Genomic DNA, 22,845 nt, shown 5'->3' on the forward strand with positions numbered 1-22,845 from the left:
GAGTCATGTGTGAGAAAACTTGATTGAAGAAGAAAGTCATGGTTTTTGTGAGGTGAGTTTGGGATCACGAGGACCATCACCCTGTGAAAACCAGTCTGCTCAGCTGGATAAAGCACTCAGCAATGTTGAAAACAGCCCGAATGTTATTGCAAACAAAATCCTATTTTAATCTGCCCTCCAACTCTTGGAATGTTAACTTCAGCTACAGTTTGGTGAGGTCCTTTGACCTCCCTTGGAGAGGGCTTACTTTTCAAAGCAGAAGCTGCTCAGTTTGAGACTTCACATCTACCAACATGGTATCTAAGTCAAGTATGTTAAATATTCTCCTTGATAAGTAAAAGACTGCTTTGCTTTCCCCATGGACTCTGTATTTACAGGAGAGCATGGGAGGCATGGGAGAATGTTGTGGAATGTGTGCGTTTCTGAGATGGTCAGCATTCCAGCAGGAAAAAAGCGTCAGTAGCTTGATGGTACAGCCAGCCTAGGTGGGTGGGTGCCTAGTGGGATCAAACTCCTTGCCAGAATATCACAGGCCTTTTTTGTTCATAGAGACTCTCCCAACTACTTGCAACACCTTACGAAGCAGTGGAGAAAACACTCCACAACAGATCAAATGCAGGCTCCTTATGTGCTATGCTTTCAAAGCTAAAGCCTGTCTAAATGTTTCCAGAAAGACAGATTCCATGGAGGCTACCATTTCATACAATATTAGGATAGCTATAACTGATAAATGATTGCTTAGAAACAGCTAGAACTAAAACACAGAATGGGGCTGGAGAGATAGTTTAGTGGTTAAGCACTTCCCTGAGAAGCCTAAGCACCCCAGTTGGAGGCTTGATTCCCCAGTACCCACGTAAGCCAGATGCACAAGGTGGTGCATGCATCTGGAGTTCGTTTGCATTGGCTGGAGACCCTGATACACACATCTCTCTCTCTCTCTCTCTCTCTCTCTCCCCCCTTCCCTCTTTCTCTCTATATCGCTCTGAAATAAATAAATTTTAAAAAATAAAACACAGAATGGAGAGGAAGTAGAGGACCGACCAGGTTAGAGACTTCTTGCATGGAGTATGTGTATGCAGCTCTTTGCCCATCTATGTAATCAGCCTTCAAACTAAGAATTTTTACAGTCATAGATGGATGCTTTCAGGTCTAATGGAGCTTTGCAAGAAGTGGCAGTGAGACCTAGGAACTCAGATCCTGCAGCAACCTGTCCACAGCCCTTTGTTCTTTCAGATCATGAGTAATTAAAACATGTGACCATGCAGTAAACCCTCCCATTCATCTTTGTAAGGTTAATCTCATTCTCCACAGTGTGACTCAGTTTGTAAGAGGGTGACCTTCAATGGGAAAGAATTTGTTTGATTTGCAAAAGTGATTGGAGTAATGGCCTCAGCTCTTCCTTTAACTCTTTCATCTATGGAACTTCAAGCACCTTCTACACTATAATTAGCCAAATTGTGTGGCTTTTGTGACTGAATTGATGAAATATAGTCACCCATGAACTACTTGCATTGTAATGCTTTGTCCAAGGCCATATGGTGGTTAGTGATAAACCAAGACCTTTATAATATCAAGTAATCAAGGTAGTTATGATGCCACACAACCATAATCACAGCCTCTGAACATGCAGACAGGATGGGGGTGAATTACAGACCAGAGTGAACCACATGGCAAGACACTGTTTCAAAAGAGAGAGGATATATATCAATAACCAGCCCCTTATTCCAACATGTGCACAAAGCTAAATGAACAATACTATTTTAATCATATTTTAAAATATGTTTTACTATTGTAACTATAAAACCATTACTTCAATTTTAATGAGCATTAAATACAGAAAGAAATTGAATAAGCAAATAAAAGTAAAAAATAAGTTGGAAGGATGAGAAGCTGGGCCTGGCTTTGGTAAGTTTTGGATCATCTTGTTTTTCATACTTCTTTTCACAGATATTTGACATGCCTGGGGGCCAGTGAACAAGCACCAACTTTCAATCATAACTAGCCACAACTGAATCCCAAGGAGGTTACCAGTCATAGTTTGCCTTCACTTCTCAAAGCTCATATTTCTGGCTTATTTTTTAAATATACGAATATTAGATGACATATTAGGTCAAAATTTAAAGTAAGCCTGGCATGGTGGTGCAAGTCTTTAATCCCAGAACTCAAGAGGCAGTGGTAGGTGGGTTGCTGTGGGTTCGAGGCTACCCTGAGATTACATAATGAATTCCAGGTCAGCCTGGGCTACAGCAAGACTGTACCTTGAAAAACACAAAAATAAATACATTAATAAAAATAAACAAAATTTAAAGATATTCACTCCAAGTTTAAGATTCCCTTTGATTTATTGATGAAGAGGCCACTGACTGACTCTTAGTGAGAATTTAATAAATGTAAGTTGAACAGAAGGGAAAAAAAGAAGGACAGCTGGAAAAAGGAAAGGAAAAAACAGTGGGCCAAGTAAGGGAAAAAGTGAAATAAGGTTGAATTAATAACACTAAAGAGAGTATTTAAACTTTGCGAAGTCAGATTGGCACTACCTCTGAAATTCACCTATGCAAATCCATAAATTTATATATCACATTAACAGAAAGAAAAATGGAAACAATATAAACATAGCCATATTTGCAGATGTTTTTGATAATATATAGCATCATTTCATAACAAAATCAGTTTAAAGCTTTTCCTTGAAGAGCAAGAGCAAAACCATGATGTTTACATTCTCCATTTCTCTTTATCATGCACAGTACTGAAGATAGTAGCCAGATAAATCAGGCTAGAAAAAAAAAACATAAAAATCATAAAGGATGATATAAGATTATCCATAGGTAAATGGCAAAATTTTATATATAGAAACCCTCAAAACTATACCACAATCTGTTAGAATAATTACTTCAGCACAGTTTACAGATTAAAAAATTATCACTAGGCATGGTGATGCACGCCTTTGATCCCAGCACTCGGGAGGCAGAGGTAGGAGGATCACCATGAGTTTGAGGCCACCCTGAGACTTCATGGTGAATTCCATGTCAGCGTGAGCTAGAGTGAGACCCTAATTTAAAAAAAAAAAAAAAATTATACTCAACTAAAGAACCACTTGCATTTCTCCACATCAACAATCAATTATTCAGAAAAAAAAATAAAAGCATAGTATTGGAGCTGAAGAGATGGCTTAGCAGTTAAAGCACTTACCTGCAAAGCCAAAGGAACCAGGATCAGTTCTCCAGGACCCATGTAAGCCAGATGCACAAGGTGGCACATGCATCTGGTGTTCCTTTGCAGTGGTTGGAGGCCATGGTGTGTCCATTCTCTCTTTCTTGTTGCCTCTTTCTCTTTCTTTGATAAATAACATCTTTTTAAAGCATAATATTGTAATATTATCCTCTTTATAACAAATTTACCTTAGGTTATAAAATATCTATACAATGAAAACTATGAAACATTGATGAAAGAAAGTAAATAAAACACATAAATGGAAAGATATCCTATACTCATATATGGAAGTGTTCATATTTTCAAAATGACCATACAACCCAAAATGATTTTTAGATTCAATGTAATATCTATCAAACTTCAAATGACATTTTTCCATGAGAATGAAAAAGATTCTAAAGTTCATGTAGAACCACAAAATCATTCTTTATGTCAAAGCAATTTTCAGCAGGACAAAAATAAATTAAATAAAAATCACACTTCTAGATTTCAAGTTATATTATACAATATGATAATGATAGCACTATAATCCTATCATAGAAATGCAGACTACCCAATGAGACATGGAAAAAGATCTCAGAGATAAAATATGAATATACAGTTTCTGATAAGGCACCAATGAGGAAATAGCTAGTGCTGTGAAAAGTGGATATCCACATGCACAAAAAATGACATCGAACTATAATTGCCTTCCATTTACAAATCCACTACAAATAAAGATTTAAATAGATTACCAGAAACCAAAAATATTATAAAAGAAAAAAAAACATAGACTCTTTTATATTGATTGACCTGATGTCAATATCACAGACAACCAGCAGAAATACATCAATCTAAAAAAAAGAAAAAATTAAGGAAAAACTCGTGTATGGCAAAGGAAATAATAAAATGGAAGGTCACCAAGAAAATAAACAATTACAAATCAATATTTGGTAGTTAACTTTTGAAATGTACAGGAAGCTCCTACAACTGCATAGCAAGAAGAAAATAAGCAAGAAGAAAATAATTTCAGAGTGGAGTTTGAAAATTGGTCAAGGACCCGGTAGAAGAAGGTAGAACAAAGCAGACATCTGTTTGTAATAGTGCCTGACAACATGCGCCACCAGGAAGTCAGAGTGATGCAGAACTATCTCCTCAGCCCTGTTAGTGGTCAAAATTTATCAGCAACGACAAAAAAAATAAGTGCTGACAAAGATGTGCAAAAATTATTGCACATTATTTGTGGGAATGTAAAGCGTATAGCCATTTTGAAAAAATAGCATATAGTTTCCTGAAAATATTCCAAAGAAAATACAAAATTTAACAATCTCACTTCTGAGAATATATCCAAAGAATGAAGGAAATGGAAAATATTTATAGAATGGAATATTATTCATCCCTAAAAAGAAGGGAATTGCATCATTTCTAACAGGATGGAAAAGTGTGGTGAATGTGATGTTAAGTGAAATAGCCAAATACAGCAAAACAAATATTGCAAGACTCCAACTAAATGTAGACTGTGAAGCCATCCAAGACAACAGCATGTAGAATGGTGCTTGCTAAGGTTTGATTTCAGAGAGAAGGAGGCAGAGATGTTGGCTAAAGAAGGAAAAGTGTCAGTTTTCCAGATAAACAAGTTTTGGGCATCTATGAAGCAACTTGTCTACAGCTGACAACATTGTATTGCAAACTTAGGAGACATTCGGAGGGTATATGTCATGTTGACTTCTCGTATGAGAACAACAACAATAATAATACAAGAACTGGAAAAAAATGTTGGAACATAGTGAATATATAGTGATGGCTTCATGGCTGTGCACTTAATTCCAAACTTGTCCAGTGTACATATCAAATAGGTTCATGACAAATTACTAAATACATTGAGATTTTTAAAAAGAGAGAAGCTTGGAAAGTGGAAAATAAGTTCAGTTAAGTTGGCTCTATAATTTCTATGTATTCAAGTTTTAGAGTGTTTTTCTTAATCTTAGTTTATCAATAATAAAATGAAAATTATATATTGATTGTAATGTTATTTGATAGCTGATATTTTTGTAGATAAAGAGTACTGAATTTCCTCTTGCCTTCACACCTCTGTCACTTTGGTCTAAGCTTTACAAGGAAATAGTATTTTGGAAACAAAGGAAAATTCAGTCAATGTTTCAAGAGAAGCTTCTAAGCATATAGAAACCAGATATCTGCTAGCCATCCTTTTGTTCAATTCTGGGTAAGCCCATTATCCCCACCCCTAGGGGAGAGGGTTATAAACCTGACTCTTCCTGTTAAACAGAAGCATCATTTAACCCTAGCTTTTCTCAGCAGTGTGCCCAGTAGACATGTATATCCAGATGTTAGCATTTGAGTCTCCTGATGCCTAACTCATTATGGGCTCCATGGCAGCACTTACTGAGACTGCCAAGGATGGAGACTAAAGTACTCACCTGAAAGAAGCCATTTGCCATCAAATGCACTCTATGAGCCTCTATTATGAAAGTCACTTTTTTCAGTTTTAATAATGCCATTATGATCAACAATCAGTTATATTGAGGCTATTTACACAGCCTAAGAAATGTTCAAAGCTAAGTATGATAATGTATTAGCATGTTACCAGCTGGAGTCTCAATGGAATCCACTGATTAATGGGAATACTTCCAACAGATGCTAGCTCCTCCTTCTCAAGGCACATACAGTGATGGCTGTCATCATCGCAGAAACAGGAAACAGCATGCTACCAGTGCAAGTGTAAAATTGACACCCAGTTTTTCTCACATGAAAATCCCAGGTTTGAGGAACTTTATGTATACAAATCTAAAGATAAAATTTACTACATAAATTTATAACATAAATATAATAGATATGTAGAACAAAAACAGGCTCATATACTGTGACTACCTCAAAAGAATGACTCTTTCCACTCATCTGCATAAAGTGGTAATGAGAAAGTGAGATGTCAAAATGCTTTCACTTTTTTGCTGGACAGCCACAACACTTGCTAGCCATCGTAAGAGGTCCCTAACTCATTGTTTCTCTTATCCTTTGCCTTCAATTGGTGACATCCCCTCCTTCAAAGCCTAAAGCATGCGAAGATGCTCCAGGGTTTCAAAGCTGAAATAGTCACTATAATAATGAGTGCCCTTTGAGTCCACACAATGCCTTGGGGCAAACGGAAGCAGAGGGTCCTGGTGCTCAGGTTTGTTCACCCAGTCACTGGGAGAGCAGCCTTTGGGATAGGCAAAGCCATCCTTGTGATGCTGGTGCTGCATCAGTGAGTCAATGTTCTGAGAAACAGTGCCAAAGCATTAAATAATCCTGTTAAAACTGGGTGAGGTGGTGCACGCCTTTAATCCCAGCACTCTGGAGGCAGAGGTAGGAGGAACACAGTGAGTTCAAGGCCACTCTGAGACTACAGAGTGAATTCCAGGTCAGCCTGAGCTAGAGTGAGACCCTGCCTCAACCCCCGCCCCCCCAAAAAAAGAATCCTGTTAAAACCCTTCATCATTCCTTCTCAATTTGTATCAGTCACTGCAATTCAATAGCAAGTACAGATTCCTATGTTGTCCGACATATCGTAAACATATGCTAAAAGGAAAAAAAGTAAAGAGAAAACTGGGTTAGGAATGAAGGTACCTAGGTTGTAAGGTTAGTTCCCCATTCTAGCCTTAGCAACCTCTGCTTTTCTGAAATGGACAGTAGAAACAATGATACTTTCCCTGGCAGTCTAACAGTGTTTTGAAAATTAAATGCATGCATGTATAAGTAAGTTCTTGGAAAATCACAATACATAAAATAAATATAGTTATTGTTAATTGTTGTCTTCCACCCCTTCCACTCCAAAGATGCAAACTTTTCATTTGGTCCAATGCACCTTTTCTCTAATAAACACACATGTAATGTCCTTTCCTTTTTGTGATGACTATTTTGATCGTCAACTTGATTGAATCAGGAATCAATGAAGAGACATTGACCTGGGTTAGAAATTAACTAAGAAACATACCTTAAACTAGTCTGTGAAGATGTGTCCAGGGAGGATTCACTGAGAGAGGAAATCCTTGTTCAGAGTGGGCAGCCCTTGTGGCAGCTCAGATATAAAAAGTCTGAAGAAAACGTAGTACTGCTTTTGCATGCCCACTTTCACTCCTTGCTGATGAGTACACCTGCCCTGTCATGCCATCCTATGCAGATATTAGAACCCAGATTTTTCAGCATCCCACCTCCCTGAAGACTGGAGACTCTGTAAGTATCCTGCAAGCTTTCTGTGCCACCCTGGGACTGCTGAGGCACTCAAGATAATACACTAAGTAGCTACAAGGTTCTCAATCTTCAAGCCTACAGACAGCCACTGTGGACTACTCAGCTCAAATCATGTAAGCCAATCTAATAAATCCCCTTTATTATACATGTTCACTGTATCATTTCAACTCCTATAGAGAACACTGAGTACTACAGTTTCTATCCCCAACACAGCAAAGAAACTGGAAGTAAAATAAGAATGGATGTCTATGTGATTATTAGAGAAGCAAGTTGCCTAAAGTCCCAAGGAGCCTTGGTGATTTAGTCAGTCTACCCTTGAGTCTATTCTTTTGTCCATGCAAGATCAAATGCAGGATTTGTCAGAAGGGAGATATTTTCAGTGGCAGAATCACATAAACCAAACTCCTGGAGAGCGAGCTCATTATTGTTTACTGCTATAAATGTCATCTCTGGGACCAGCCTTCAGGTCCTGCTAGCCTGGTGCATAGACACACATGCTATAATCAGTAGGTTGTAAACTGAACCCAGATTATGAATAAGATGTGTCGGAGTTACCTTCTCATTTTTGTCAAAGTACCTGGCCAAAAGCAGCTGATAGGAGGAAACTTTTTATTTTAAAATTTTGAAGAGAAGTTTCATGATGAGAGGAGAATACATGTCATGAACAGAGGCTGAACATTTCTTCTGCCACAGCAGGTTCAAAACAGCAGCAAGAAAGCATGCCAAACTCTAGTGAGGGAGAGCTAGCCATACAACCCTAAGCCCACCCCAGTAACACATGTCCTCGAACAAGACTCCACCTCCCAAACTGCTGTTAGCTTGGGACCAAGCATTCAGATTATGTAAGTTTACAAGGACATCTAATTCAAACCATCGCATTCCACCTTTGGCCCTCATTAATTAATAACTATTCATAATGCAAAATAGAATGCATTTAATATAATTTTAAAAGTCCCCATAGCTTTTATCAATTTCAAACATACCCACAGTCTAAGGTCTATTAACTCTGAGCCTATAAGACGAAAATCACATAATGGCACAAAATATACATTCACACTTCAAGAGGTAGCACTTCAAGGAAAGATTAAACCAATGCAAGTTATAAAATAAAGAGGGCAAATATAAAACTTTATAACTCCAAGTCTGACATCTGTAAACAGTAACTAAGTTCTGAAACTTTAATTCTACCCTCCCTGCTGGACTGACCACACCCTGGGGAAAATGCCACCCCAAACCAGCAATTCTCCTTGGAAGGATCTCAAAAAAATCCTGCCTCATATCATCCAGAGGCCATTTACAAAAGAATTGTTTAAATGCTTCTTTGTAAATCCAATGCCGGGCCCAACGCCAAACAACCACGCCAAACAACCAGGCAGCAGTGTCAAACCCACCAGTGGTACCAAACTTCTGTTCCAGTTACCTTCTAAATGCTGGTAAAAAAAAAAAAAAAAAAAAAAAAAAAAAAAAACTGTCTAAAAGCAACTGGTGGGTGAAAATTTTTATTTTAGCTAACAGTCTCCAGAGAAATCTTCATGATGGCAGGGAGCATGTGGCATGAGCAGAGGAGTATCTGTGACAGCAGGTGGAAAATAGCAGCAAAAAAGTGAGCTTGAACCCTAGCAAGGAGGTGCTGACTATCACATCTCTAAGCTTGCTCCCCAAAGTGCTCACACTCCAATAAGGCTCCACCTCCCAGATTTCCAAGCATTCGAAACACATTAGTTTTATGAAGAATATTTTTGGATAAATGTAACTGGGCAAGACTTGGAGACTACTGGCCAAGATGGCGACTGCCTAGCTGCGTTGCAAATCCCAGGGAAAGAAAGGCAACATATTAAGGGTTCACTGGGTCTTTTAGGGGAGAGAAAGCTCCAATAGATTGCCAGTGGGAGGACACAGAGTAGGGGAAAACAGGGAATCCCTGGATCCATTCGCGGGTGGGTAGCCCACTCCTGCCCCCATGTAGCCGCCTTATCCACAGTTCTGCCAAACACCAATTAACCCCTGTGTGCAGAAGCTTAGACTGCTCCGGCCGCTGCATGTTCAGCAAGTCCCCCCAAGTAGCCACCATACCCACCATGCCAATCTATCCCTGTGTGTGGAAGATTAGACTGCTCTGCCCACTTACTGCCCACTCGCCCACTTACTGCTCCAGCCACCGCAAGTTCAAGGAGTCCTGGCAATAACAGGGAATCACTGGGTAGCCCATCCTTCCCCCCAAGTAGCCCCCATATCCACGGCGCCACTCCACACCAATAGATCCCTGCATGTGGAAGCTTAGACTGCTCCGCACACTCGCTCACTTACTGCTCCTGCTGCCACACACTCAGCAATCCCAGGCCCACAGCAACTGTCACGCAAGCTCAAACTGTGTCTGTCACTTGTGCCAGCTCGGGTGCCATCCCCTACATGTCTGCCACACCGGCTCTCCCCCATTGTCCTAAGGTGGGGGAGCAAAAAATGCTTCCAGGTCCCAGTGTTCCCACACCAGAGTTTGGGCTGCTTCAGTGCTTGGTGCCTCAGTGTCTTCCCTAGCTCGAATACAGACACTTTGGCGCATTACCGCTTGAGAGATCAGGTAACTTTGGTGCCCCTGTCAGGCAGTAATGGGTGGCTTTGGCAAGTAAGAGCCAGGCAACAGCCCCAGGCTGCCTCAGATTCCCATTGTGCTTGAGCCCAGGCTGATCCACATAAAAAATCAAATGCAAGAAAATTCAGTTAGATCACCCAGTCCTACAATGATCCTATCTAACCAAAACATAGAAGAGTCATTAGGATCAGAACACTAAAATGAAACTATGAGCAATGCAACCCTGACCAAGCTACTGGTAGAACTTGCAGAAAAGCAACAAAGGACTGATAATTGTGTGGATGCTGCCATCACTAAACTAGACCTAATAGACAAGAAAATGGAAGGAGTTCAAAGACAGTTAAGAGATTTGAGGGAGAGTGAAGAAAACGAAGACCTCAAAAATCAACTGGCGATGCTAAATGAAGACATAAAGAAATGCAAGGATGAATCCAAGAAGCATCAAGAAAATCAGAAAATGATGTGAAAAGGGATCTTGATAGAGGGATGGAAATTATACATACAAAAGTAGTAGAAAATGCAAACTTAATTGAACAAGTCCAAAACTCTCTAGAAGTTCTCAAGAATAGAGCCAGCCATGTGGAGGATAGAAACTCTGATCTGGAAGACAAGATAGAAGAAACAGTTCGAGAGTTCAAAAGTTTCAATAAGTTAAAAAGTTCCTGTGAACAGAACATGAGGGAATTGTGGGATACACTTAAATGTCCTAATAACAGGATCATTGGAATACCAGAAGGAGAAGAAATTCAGACCAAAGGCATGGAGAACTTACTTAACAAAATAATTGAAGAAAATTTCCCCAGTCTCTTAAAAGAAAGGCCCATCAAGATACAAGAAGCCAACAGAACTCCAAACAGACTGGACCAAAGGAGAAATTCTCCAAGACATCTTGTCATTAAGACTGTAAACATTGACACCAAAGAGAAAATCATAAAAGCAGCTAGGGAAAAACAGCACACCACTCTCAAAGGTAACCCCATCAGAATTATGTCAGATGTTTCAATGGAAACCCTGAAAGCTAGAAGAGCATGGAATGAAACACTGCAAAGTTTAAGAAACTATGGCTTCCAACCCAAACTACTCTACCCAGCAAAAGCATCCCTTTTAATATCTGGTGAAAGAAAAACTTTCCATGACAAAACTCAGCTTTACAATTATATGAACACAAACCCAAACCTACAGAGAGTATTTCAGGAAATTCTCCACAGAGAAGAAACAAATAACCAAACTCAAATGCCTATAAGAAGCAGATCACAATAACCAAACCCAGAGTAGGCACAAAAAAATTCAAAGTCCATGAAAACACCAACCCACATATACCATCACAATATGGCAGGAATCAAATCAAATCTCACAGTCATTACCCTAAATATTAATGGCCTTAATTCGCCCATCAAGAGACACAAGCTAACAGGATGAATCAAAAAATTAGACCCCTCAATCTGTTGCCTTCAAGAAACCCACCTCACCACTAAAGACAGACACCTCCTCAGGGTGAAAGGGTGGAAAACAATATTCCAAGCAAATGGAAAGAAACAAGCAGGCATAGCTATATTATTATCAAATAAAATAGACTTCAAATGAAAAATAATCAAAAAAGATAAAGAAATCCATTTTCTATTTATCAAGAGAATGATCCATCAAGAGGATTTACAATCATAAATCTGTATACCCCAAACACAGGGGCACCACAGTTCATAAAACAAAACCTACTTGACAATAAAAACAGAAATAACCACCAACCCCATCATAGCTGGGGACTTCAATACACCATTATCAGTAATAGACAGATCATCCAAAGAGGAACTCAACAGGGAAGTAAGAGAGCTCAATAAAACCATAGATCATTTAGACCTAATGGACATCTACAGAACTTTCCATCCCAAATCCACAAAATACACATTCTTCTTAGCAGCCCATGGAACATTCTCTGGAATAGACCATATACTGGATCACAAAGACTGCCTCCACATATTTAGGACGATTGACATAATTCCCTGCATGATATCAAATCACAATGCTATATTGCTAGAAATCAACAACAAAAGACCCACCAAGAATCCCAACGGCACCTGGAAACTGAACAGCACATTTTTAAACAATAAGTGGATAGTGGATGAAATAAAAAATGAAATTTCAAAATTTCTAGAACTGAATGACAATGAGAACACATCATACCAAAACTTATGGGACACAGTGAAGGCGGTCTTCAGGGGAAAATTCATAACACTCAATGCCTTCATAAAAAAGACAGATCCCAAATCAATAACCTAACCATCCACCTAAAGGCACGGGAAAAGCAAGAAAAATCCAACCCAAAGACCTCCAGAAGGAAAGAAATAATTAAAATCAGAGCAGAAATTAATGAATTGGAAACCAAGGAAACAATTAAGACAATTGACAAAACAAAAAGCTGGTTCTTTGAAAAAATAAACAAGATTGACCAACCCTTGGCCAATTTGATCAAGCAAAAGAAAGAGAAGCTTCAAATTAACAAAATTCAAAATGAAAAAAGAGAAATCACAACAGACATAAGTGAAATTGGGAGAATCATTAGGACTTATTTCAAAACCAATACTCCACATAACAGGATAATGTGGAGGAGATGGATAAATTCCTGGATGCATACCATCTATCAAAGCTAAATTCAGAGCAGATTAATCACCTCAATGAACCCATCACACTCATAGAGATTGAACAAAACCTCCCCAGAAAGAAGAGTCCAGGACCAGATGGCTTTTCAGCAGAATTCTATCAAACCTTCATTGAAGAACTCAAACCAACCTTCCTCAAACTGTGCCACACAACTGGAGAGCAGGGAAAGCTACCCAACTCCTTTTATGAAGCTAGTATCACCCTAATTTCAAAACCAGGCAGAGATGCCACAAGAAAAGAAAGATACCGGCCTATTTCCCTGATGAATTTAGATGCAAATATCCTGAACAAAATCCTCACAAACCGAATCCAACAACACACCAAAAGCATTATCCACCTTGACCAAGTGGGACTCAACCCAGAAACATAGACAAAATCCTCACAAACCGAATCCAACAACACACCAAAAGCATTATCCACCTTGACCAAGTGGGACTCAACCCAGAAACATAGGGGTGGTTCAACACACGGAAATCTGTCAACATAATACACCACATAAACAAGGTTAAACCTAAAAACCACATGATCATTTCGATAAATGCAGAAAAGGCCTTTGACAAGTTACAACATCACTTCATGATCAAAACATTGGAGAGAATTGGCATGGTTGGTTCATATCTTAACATAATAAAGGCAATATACAAAGCTCCAAAGGCCCAAATAATACTTAATGAAGAGAGACTGGAGGACTTAATTAATTAATTAATTAAGATCAGTAACAAGACAGGGTTGTCCACTGTCACCTCTGCTTTTCAATGTAGTATTGGAAGTCCTAGCTCAAGCAATAAGACAGGAGAAGGAAATAAAAGGGATACAATTTGGAAAGGCAGAAGTTAAGTTAGCTCTATTCCCTGATGACATGTTTGTATATGTAAGAGACCCAAGAGACTACATCCCAAAACTCCTGAAGGTGATTCACTCCTACAGCAAAGTAGCAGGATACAAAATCACTGCACAAAAATCAGTAGCCTTTCTATATGCAAATGACAAAGATACAGAGAAAGAAATAAGGGACATGGTCCCATTTTCAATAGCAACAACAACAACAAAAATAAATAAAATACCTTGGAATAACATTAACCAAGGAAGTGAAAGATCTGTACAAAAACATAAAAACACTCAAAAAAGAAATTGAGGACAACTTGAGAAAATGGAAAGACCTCCCATGCTCCTGGATAGGCAGAATTAACATTGTAAAGATGGCATTCCTACCAAAGGCAATATATAGATTTAATGCAATTCCAATTAAAATCCCTACAGTGTTCTTCACAGACATAGAAAAAAATTATCTCAAATTTCATATGGAAAGGCAGAAGGCCTCGCATATCCAAACATATCCTCAGCAAAAGAAATAGCTCTGGAGGCATCACCATACCTGATCTAAAAGTCTAGTACAAAGCAATAGTAATAAAAACAGCATGAGACCAGCAGAAAAACAGGCGTATAGACCAATGGAATAGACTTGAGGACCCAGACTTGAGTCAAGCAACTATAGCTACTTGATATTCTACAAACATCCTAACAATATAGGCAGGAAAAAAAGACAACATTTTCAAGAAATGGTGCTGGACAAACTGGATAACCATATGCCAGAAACTGAAACTTGATCCACACATTTCACCATGCACTACACTCAAGTCCAAATGGATCAAAGACCTCAATATAAGACCAGAAACTCAAATACTACTGGAAGAAAATTTAGGAAGTACTTTCCATGATATAGGAATGGAAAAAGACTTCCTGAGCAAAAGCCCAGTAGCTCAAGTTCTTAAATAGTCACTCAACCAATGGGATCACATGAAGCTGAATAATTTTTTTTTTTTTTTTTTTTTTTTTTTTTTTTTTTTACAGACAAGCATACAATAAGTAAAGCCAGTAGATTACCCACAGAATGGGAGAAAATATTTGTGTGTTATCCAACTGATAAAGACCTAATCTCTAGAATCTACAAAGAACTCCAAAATATAAATAGTAAGAAGTCAAACACCCCACTCACAAAATGGGGCAAAGAGCTGAACAGACAGTTCACAGAGGAAGAAATACAAATGGCAAACACACACTTAAGAAAATGTTCATCATCCCTAATCATCAGAGAAATGCAAATTAAAACAACTATGAGATTCCACCTTACCCCAATAAGGATAGCCAACATCAAAAGGTCAAATGAAAATAAATGCTGGGCGAGGATGTGGAGAAGCAGGAACACTCATTCACTGTTGGTGGGAATGTAAGATGGTACAACCACTTTGGTAAGCAATATGGAGACTCCTGAAAAAGCTGACTATAGAGATACCAACAGACCCAGTTATTCCCTCACTAGGTATCTACCCTAAAACCTTCAAACCACAGGCCAGAGAGATTTGCTCAACCATGTTTGTAGTGGCTCAATACATAATTGCTAAGAGCTGGAATCAACCCAGATGTCCATCACTAGAAGAATGGATAACTTAGATGTGGTATATCTACACAATGGAATTCTATACAGCAGTAAGAAAAAATGACACAATGCACTGAGGGAAAATGGTTGAACCTGGAACAGATCATTCTCAGTGAACTTACCCAATCACAGAAAGAAAGAAAGAAAGAAAGAAAGAAAAAAAAAAAAAAAAAAACACCACATAGTCTCTCTCATCTAAAGCACTTAACCTGAATCTACCCAAGATACCTTACATACCCAGCAAGCATCTCATGGACTAGACACGAAGATGGGTGGGGGAGAAGGGAAGGGCAACAAAGGGGTGGGAAACACAAATCTAGGCCCAAACGGCAATGGTACCATGGAATTCAACTTCTTAAAGGCAGACCAAATGGTTAAACCTTTACCAGGCCCTTAGAGGGAACACCTGAACCACAAGACACTGGAGAGGGTATGATGAAGACTAACCTTAAATTTCTACAACTTCCCATCCTCTCTCTCTCTCTCTCTTTCTCTCTTCTCTCTCGCTCTTGTATAGTACTTATCTTTTTCCTCCTTCTCTTAGTGGGCACTGACCTGTAATTTCTAGCACCAGCATGTGGCTATCATCCACAATGAGCTTTTGATCAGAGAGACCTACAAGATTTCCTAAAAGAAAGAAAGATTTCTGTCTGAGTACTTGATGAGCCACCAAAGTCAGTGGTTAGACCCTACTGCTGAAGACACCTTATGTGGTTGACACATAAAATGGATGGCATGGCTGGAAACCAGAAGAGAGTCAGTCCCCAGACAGTCAGTGTGTCTAGTGCCAGAAGGTGGTACATGGGCAACTGGGGGAAAATGACCAATATCTGTCCAAGCAACTCATGGTCTAACCTACTTAGCAGCAAATAACCTGTTGTGATGCCCACACAAGTGCAATAGTGGCACACAGCCATGGTGGAGAACCAACTGCTCTTGAATTGGCTAACTGATCCCTTCAGTGGTACAGGACCCATAGCTGGAGCTGGGAAAAAAGTCAGAACCATATCCAAACATAAGCCCACTGTCCATTATCAAGCTACCATCAATCATGGGCTACAAGAGGCCCTACACCTATTAAATTCTCTATAAAAAAAAAGTAAGGATTATCTCATTGTCTTGGTGCTAACTTACTCTCCCTTGGAGAATCTGCTTCTCTTTTTCAGATAGATATAGATCCTAGGAAGAGAGCCACCCATCATCCCTCAAAAGGACCCTGGCTGAAACTAAGAAAAATTGGTGAAACAAGCAAGTGTGCTGTTTTCCTGGTGAACCGATACCAGCACAAGGGTGAAGGAGATCAACACAGAGAAAAATCAACTCCTACCATATCAGAGAGCCAGAGACCCAGAGGCCCCCAACATCTCATCACTGAAGCAGACCAAAAATGAACCCAACATGGCTCAGGGAAATTTTGCGGAAGAGGGGGCAGAAAGAATGTCAGAGCCACATGTTGGGTTATGATATGCAGAAACATTTATCTTACCCATAACTGTGGGCTAACTCCACAATGCACGACCCATATACCTCAACAAGGAGGGACCAAAGGGAAGGGCTAGGTCACGGATGAGCCTAATAATGGTACCTAACTGACTGTATTTGATGAATACAAAACTAATTAATAAAAAAATTAAAAACAAATAAATGTAACTGGGCTCAGGTGAAGGTGACCTGAGTCTAGGATAAACAAAAATAAATACCTTCGGGCTGGAGAGATGGCTTAGCAGTTAAGCACTTGCCTGTGAAGCATAAGGACCACGGTTCGAGGCTCGATTCCCCAGGACCCACTTTAGCTAGATGCACAAGGGAGCGCTCACGTCTGGAGTTTGTTTGCAGTGGCTGGAGGCCCTGGCACACCCATTCTGTCTCTGCCTCTTTCTCTCTGTCTTTCGCTCTCAAATAAATAAAAATAAACAAAAAATAATAATACCTTCTCTCCTAGAGTTAAAAGCCAATATCAGGTCTATGATTTTCTTTCTCTAAGGTAGACAAACCTTTTACTGGCACATTCTTTTTTAGGCCACATTAGGGTGCATTTTTAGGATCTGCTATCTGTTTAAGATGGTCTATTAATTAGTGGTTCCATTCTAAGGTTTAGCTCATAGAAAATAAGCATAAGTATAAGTATAAGTATAAAAGTATAAGTTGCTTGTCTCCCAGTCCTCAGGAAAGAATCCAGAATAGGTAGGGACTAGCAGTTGTTTATAAAGGTCTTAAATACTATTTATTAGAAACCTCAAGAAAAGTTCAGCGCATGTATTATGTATGCAAAAATTCAGAACACTGGCAAAGCCAAATGCCTGCAATGATGTGGAGCAGCAGGAATTCTCATTGATTGCTTGTGGGAATTGAAACAAAATGGTGCAGCCACTGTGGGAAAGGTCTTTTCACACTGTGTATTTGTTCAGAGTTACCACTCTAAGTCCCATCGATAGGTATAATCATGATATGTCAGTTAAAAGGAAATTGAAAACAGAAAAAGAAACCCAACAAAGTTTTCTCATGTGTCCTTGAGGGAGGAAAGAATGGTCCATCTGACCATCTGACAATATCCTTTGGATCAACTCTGCAGCTCAGGCCAAGGCTATGGGTGTAGAGTTCTAAAGGACAGAGAAGTCCTTCCATGGTAAGCTCAGAGGTAGGGCACTAACTGGCTTATTATGTTTTCAAGGAGACAGGTAAAAGGAGGTGGGGAGAATATCACTTAAAATTATGGTACTTCTGTGTGAATAAGGAAGTGTAGGCTCGCTCGTTACTGCCTGGTAGTAATAAGTCGTTCTCTTTCCAGATTTATGTCATCTCCCAGCTTAAACAAATCAAATGCTTGACTTAAATCACCAGTAGAACTCTGATTGTTGAAAGCTACCCATATCCCTAAATATTTATTGATTTCTAAATAACCACCTTCCAAAAGGGACTTTCTTGGCAATTCTCCCATAACCAATCCTATATTTCTCCTGAGAACTTCAAAATGACCTCTACTTAATAGTAGCCTGAGTTCAATTTTAACTATGCTATTAGTGGTAAATATTAGCTAATAGACTTTATAGTGAATAATTAACCACAAAGACTACTATGCACTGATCATTTAGATGAACAGAGAAGTAGATTGGATCCAATGAAGTCTTCATGAAAATAATCCTTTCTAATCCAATAGCCTAAAATTTAACACTACTACAAAGCCGTCATTTATGAGTTTATTTTTGTCTAAAAAATTGCCATTTCAAAAAAATTTCCATTTCAATAGCTTATATAAAGTAATTTTGCTTCTATTTTACTACATGAACCCAAACAACTATTCTGACAAAACAGAATAAGAAAATAGGGACTTTGGTAGATTCTGTTTGTAAAATTCTCAGTGTACTTTGGCCTGTTTTTCTCTTTGAGTATTATTTAAAAGAGCTAGTTCTCATTTTATTCTTACAATAAGTAAAAGTATTGCAAAAAGAAATGGCAATTATTTTTTATTAGCCTTATAGATGCCTAGTTCACATACTGTAAAATTCATCTATTTTAGTGGCACAATTCAATAAGTTTTACAAAAATTGGAAAATATTGACCCAATTTCCAACAATCTAGGTTTAGAATCCCAGCATTAAGTAGCAGTCATTCCTTATTTGCACACCTCGTGTCATTGCAAGGAATCTATTTTCCATCTGTATAGACTTAACTTTGCTAGGGTATTTCAAATAAAAACAAATTTGTCCTACATGCTATAAGACATACATATTTCATGACTAATGAATGTAATTTAGCATAATGTTGCCAGTGTTTGTTCATGCTATAGCGTATGCCAGTGGTGCTTTTATTTACCGCTGAATAACATTCTTCTATGTGGATCTGACACATTTTATTTATCCAATCACCAGAGAACCTCTTGGCTGTTATTAATAAAGCTGGTATGAACATTTGAGGCAAGTCTGTGTAGGCATCCATATCATTCAGGGAGAAATAGAACCAATAGAATGGATTATATAGCAAAGGACGTAGGTTTACAAGTTGGCTTACAGGAGACAGGCTGGACAGCCCAACAATGACTGTCTTGTCTGTAGCATGGAGAGCTGTAGAAGATAGCTTCCCAGCCCACTAGGCTTCATGTCTCAGAAGTCCCAATCTAGTGCCAAAACCTGGAGAATTCCTGGAGAGCAGTCACTGGTCTTCAGTCCCTGTTGCAAGGCGCAGAAGCTGGGTCCTGACCTCAGTGAGGAATGGCAACATCAGAGTAGATACACTCACCAAGAAGGAGCAATCAACCCAGCAAAACAAAAAACACTTCTTTTTCTATAACTTATTTATAGGTAGACTGCCACGAAAGGACTGGGCCACTCTGGGGAAGGTTGTTTCTCCCTCAGTTCATCCCTGCTGGAATATCCTCACCGACCTGTCTGAGAAGCCCTTGATTTTTTTTATCTAATGAGTTAACAGTAAAGGTTTATCATCACAGCATACATAGTTTAATTTCTCGTTAGCAGATTCACTGAGTTATAACTGGTAGGGTTGATGGTAAATCTGTGTTTCTATGAACAATTTATATACTAATGAGGATATAAATGATACTGCCAAGAAATTCCAAAGTACAATTCATATGACCATCATTAATGTATGAATGGTTCAAGTGTCATTGCATATTTTTATTGTCTACATTTTTATTATAGTCATCCTGGTAAGTGTGCCAAGTGAGTCTCACTGTAGTATTAATGTTCATTTTGCTAATGACTACTGATGTTGAACATCTTTACCTATTCTTGCTAATCATTCATATGTCTTCTCTAGTAAAATGTGTATTCAATTAATTTATATAGTATTAGATATGTGTTATTTTTTCATCATCTCATATACTCCCAGTTTTTTAAGTGCATTTGATTTGCTAGAATGAACATTTAGTGCTTGCAATGTGCCAAGCTTGGTTACATTAAAAAGACATCTTCTATGGACAACATATTGAAGCACTTAGTTGATCACCTACAAAATAATATTCTAATTATAACATCCTTGATGTATTAAGGAGTTCCTAGAAATAGCCATCAGTAGATGATCATGAGTGTTGTCTGCTATGACAGATGATAGTACATTTTAGTATTTCAAAGAAAGAAAATGGTTCTTTAATCTAACAGGAGAAAGGACTGAGAGAAAGACTTCCTAGATATAAGTGGTGATGTGCACCTGAGAGTTTTGCACTCTGGAAGCAGAGGAATAGGGCCATAGGTTCAAAGCCAGCATGGGAAACCCTGTTTCAAAGCAAACAAAGCTGGGGCTGGGACTGGGGCTGGTTGAGTGGCAGAGCACTTGCTTGATGTGTGTAAAGCTGCACCCCTAGCACCCTAAAACATTATGAAAGGAAAGCGCTCCTCTACACGAGCTACCCTAAAGCAAGCTATGTCCATGTCCATGCAGTAGGGAGAGGAGAACACATCTGTTGTAACCAGGCTTTCAGCCGGGATCTTATATACTTCTTACAAACCTCCTCACCATTATCTTATACAAAGAAAAGCCAAAAGAGATTAAGTAACTGGGTCAAACTCTCATACCTTTGAGGCCCAGAGAGAATTACATGTCTGGGTCTGCTGCCTTCCACAGCTCTTGAGGTTGTTACCAGATTACATGAGTGGGAGTTCAGGATAGATGAAGTAAAGAAGGACAAGAGAACTTTGGATGTGGAGAGCATGAGTGAGGCTAGGCCACATTAAGAGATATTCTGAAACAGATTTTTTATTGAGAAAGGTCACTTCCATTGAAATATTAATTTGCTTACCAAAGAGTCCAAAAAGCATTAAATATTTTCAATGATATAATTGCTAACATTTGTTCAAACCATTTAATAATACTCAATAAAACTTAGTCTAAGGTGCTAATATGCCTTTGATGGAGTCTTGTTTTTATGCATTGCACTTTAACAACAAAACAGCTTTCTTGCTGTTGTATGGAATGCTGAAGTACTTGCTCTTCTGTGAGATGGAAGGTGAAAGTTTTATGCTTTGAGCTTTACTTCAGAATTAGCATTGCATAGCTTTAGGACACATATGCACATATCTACAATACCAGCAGTGGGTGATTGAAGACAGGTGAAACGGGTTCATGGGTCAAGTTTAGCCTAATTAGTAAGCACAAGACCCCTATCTCAATCAAAGAAACTTGCTGAGGAATGACGCCCAAGATTGCCTTCTTGCCTTTACATGCACACATGGTGCACAGACTCACACCCATATCCAAAAATAAAGGAGGAATAAGAAAATGCAATCACCTCCTTCTTCTTCTTGTTTTACCATTTAGGATTTTATCTAAATCCCAGACAATTACTTAGCTCATCACTTCCTTCATCTAAAGAGTTTGTTTTCTGTTCCAGGCATCAGAGCATTAAAACTTCTTCCCATCAACACCATCAGCATTTTATACTTTTGTTATCCTTGTCCTAACAAGCTCCAGGGAAAAGCAAAAGGAACAAATAAAAGCTAAGAGAGACTTGAGTTGGGGGATCTCACTCAAGCCCTGTGAATATGAAGTCATTCATAGAATTAAATGACCCTCCTTTCTCTCCCATGTTAATTCATTGATTGGTGTTACATGGCTACTTTGCCTTTCTAAAAACCAGTATTCTTGTAACTGGAGAGATGGCTCAGAACTTCCTTGCCTGCAGTCTAATGACCTGGGTTTAATTCCCCAGTACCCATGTAAAGCTGCACATGACACATGCCTCTAGAGTTTATTTGTAGGAGCTGGAGGCCCTAGCTTGCCTGTTCTCTCTGTGTGTCTTTTTCTCTGGGTGTCTTGATTTGCTTGCAAATAAGTTAATATATATATATATTTTTTTTTTTTGAGGTAGGGTCTCACTGTAGCTCAGACTGACCTGGAATTCACTCTGCATTCTCAGGGTGGCCTTGAACTCACGGCAATCCTCCTACCTCTTCCTCCTGAGTGCTGGGATTAAAGGCATGTGCCACCACACCCAGCTAATAAAATATTTTTAATAAAACAAAAAACAGCTGGGTGTGGTGGCATATACCTTTAATCCCAGCCAGCACTCAGGAGGCAGAGATAGGTGAATTACTATGAGTTTGAGGCCATCCTGAGACTACATAGCGAATTCCAGGTCAGCCTGGGCTAGAGTAAGACCCCACTGTGAAAAACTAGAACAAATGAACAAACAAACAAACAACAAAATAAAACAGTATGCTTGATGAAAGCATTGGTCAGCCTCCTTAAAAATAAATAAATAAGCCAGGAGTGGTGGCGTACGCCTTTAATCCAGCACTTGAGAGGCAGAGGTAGGAGGAGCACCATGACTTCCAGGCCACCCTGAGACTCCATAGTGAATTCTAGGTCAACCTTGGCCAGGGTGAGACCCTACCTCAAAAAACAAAACATAAATAAATAAATATAAAAAACAATCAATGAACTACATGGGGAAAGCTAAGGATCACATCTGCAAGTCAACCACTCTAGTGACTTGTCAAGGTAGTCACAATTTCAAACTCCACTTATTACCTGATCACCTATGATCCTGCACTCTAGAGCCTCAGGTACCCATAAATCAGTATGTACTCAGTAATTTCAGAACTTGAGTCTCTCAGGCTCTGGAGATTTGCTTATTACCGTTTCATAGGGCAGAGTTTCCCAAAGAATCCCTGTGGTCTATTTATGGAGTAAGTGATATTCTCAGGAAGAACAAGTGATGCTTTTTCAAGTTCTTCTTTGTATAGACTTGCTGCTCATACAGGTGTTCAGAATC

Source organism: Jaculus jaculus, chromosome 15 (genome assembly GCF_020740685.1).
Source record: "Jaculus jaculus isolate mJacJac1 chromosome 15, mJacJac1.mat.Y.cur, whole genome shotgun sequence".
NCBI classification, from domain to species: Eukaryota; Metazoa; Chordata; class Mammalia; order Rodentia; family Dipodidae; genus Jaculus; species Jaculus jaculus.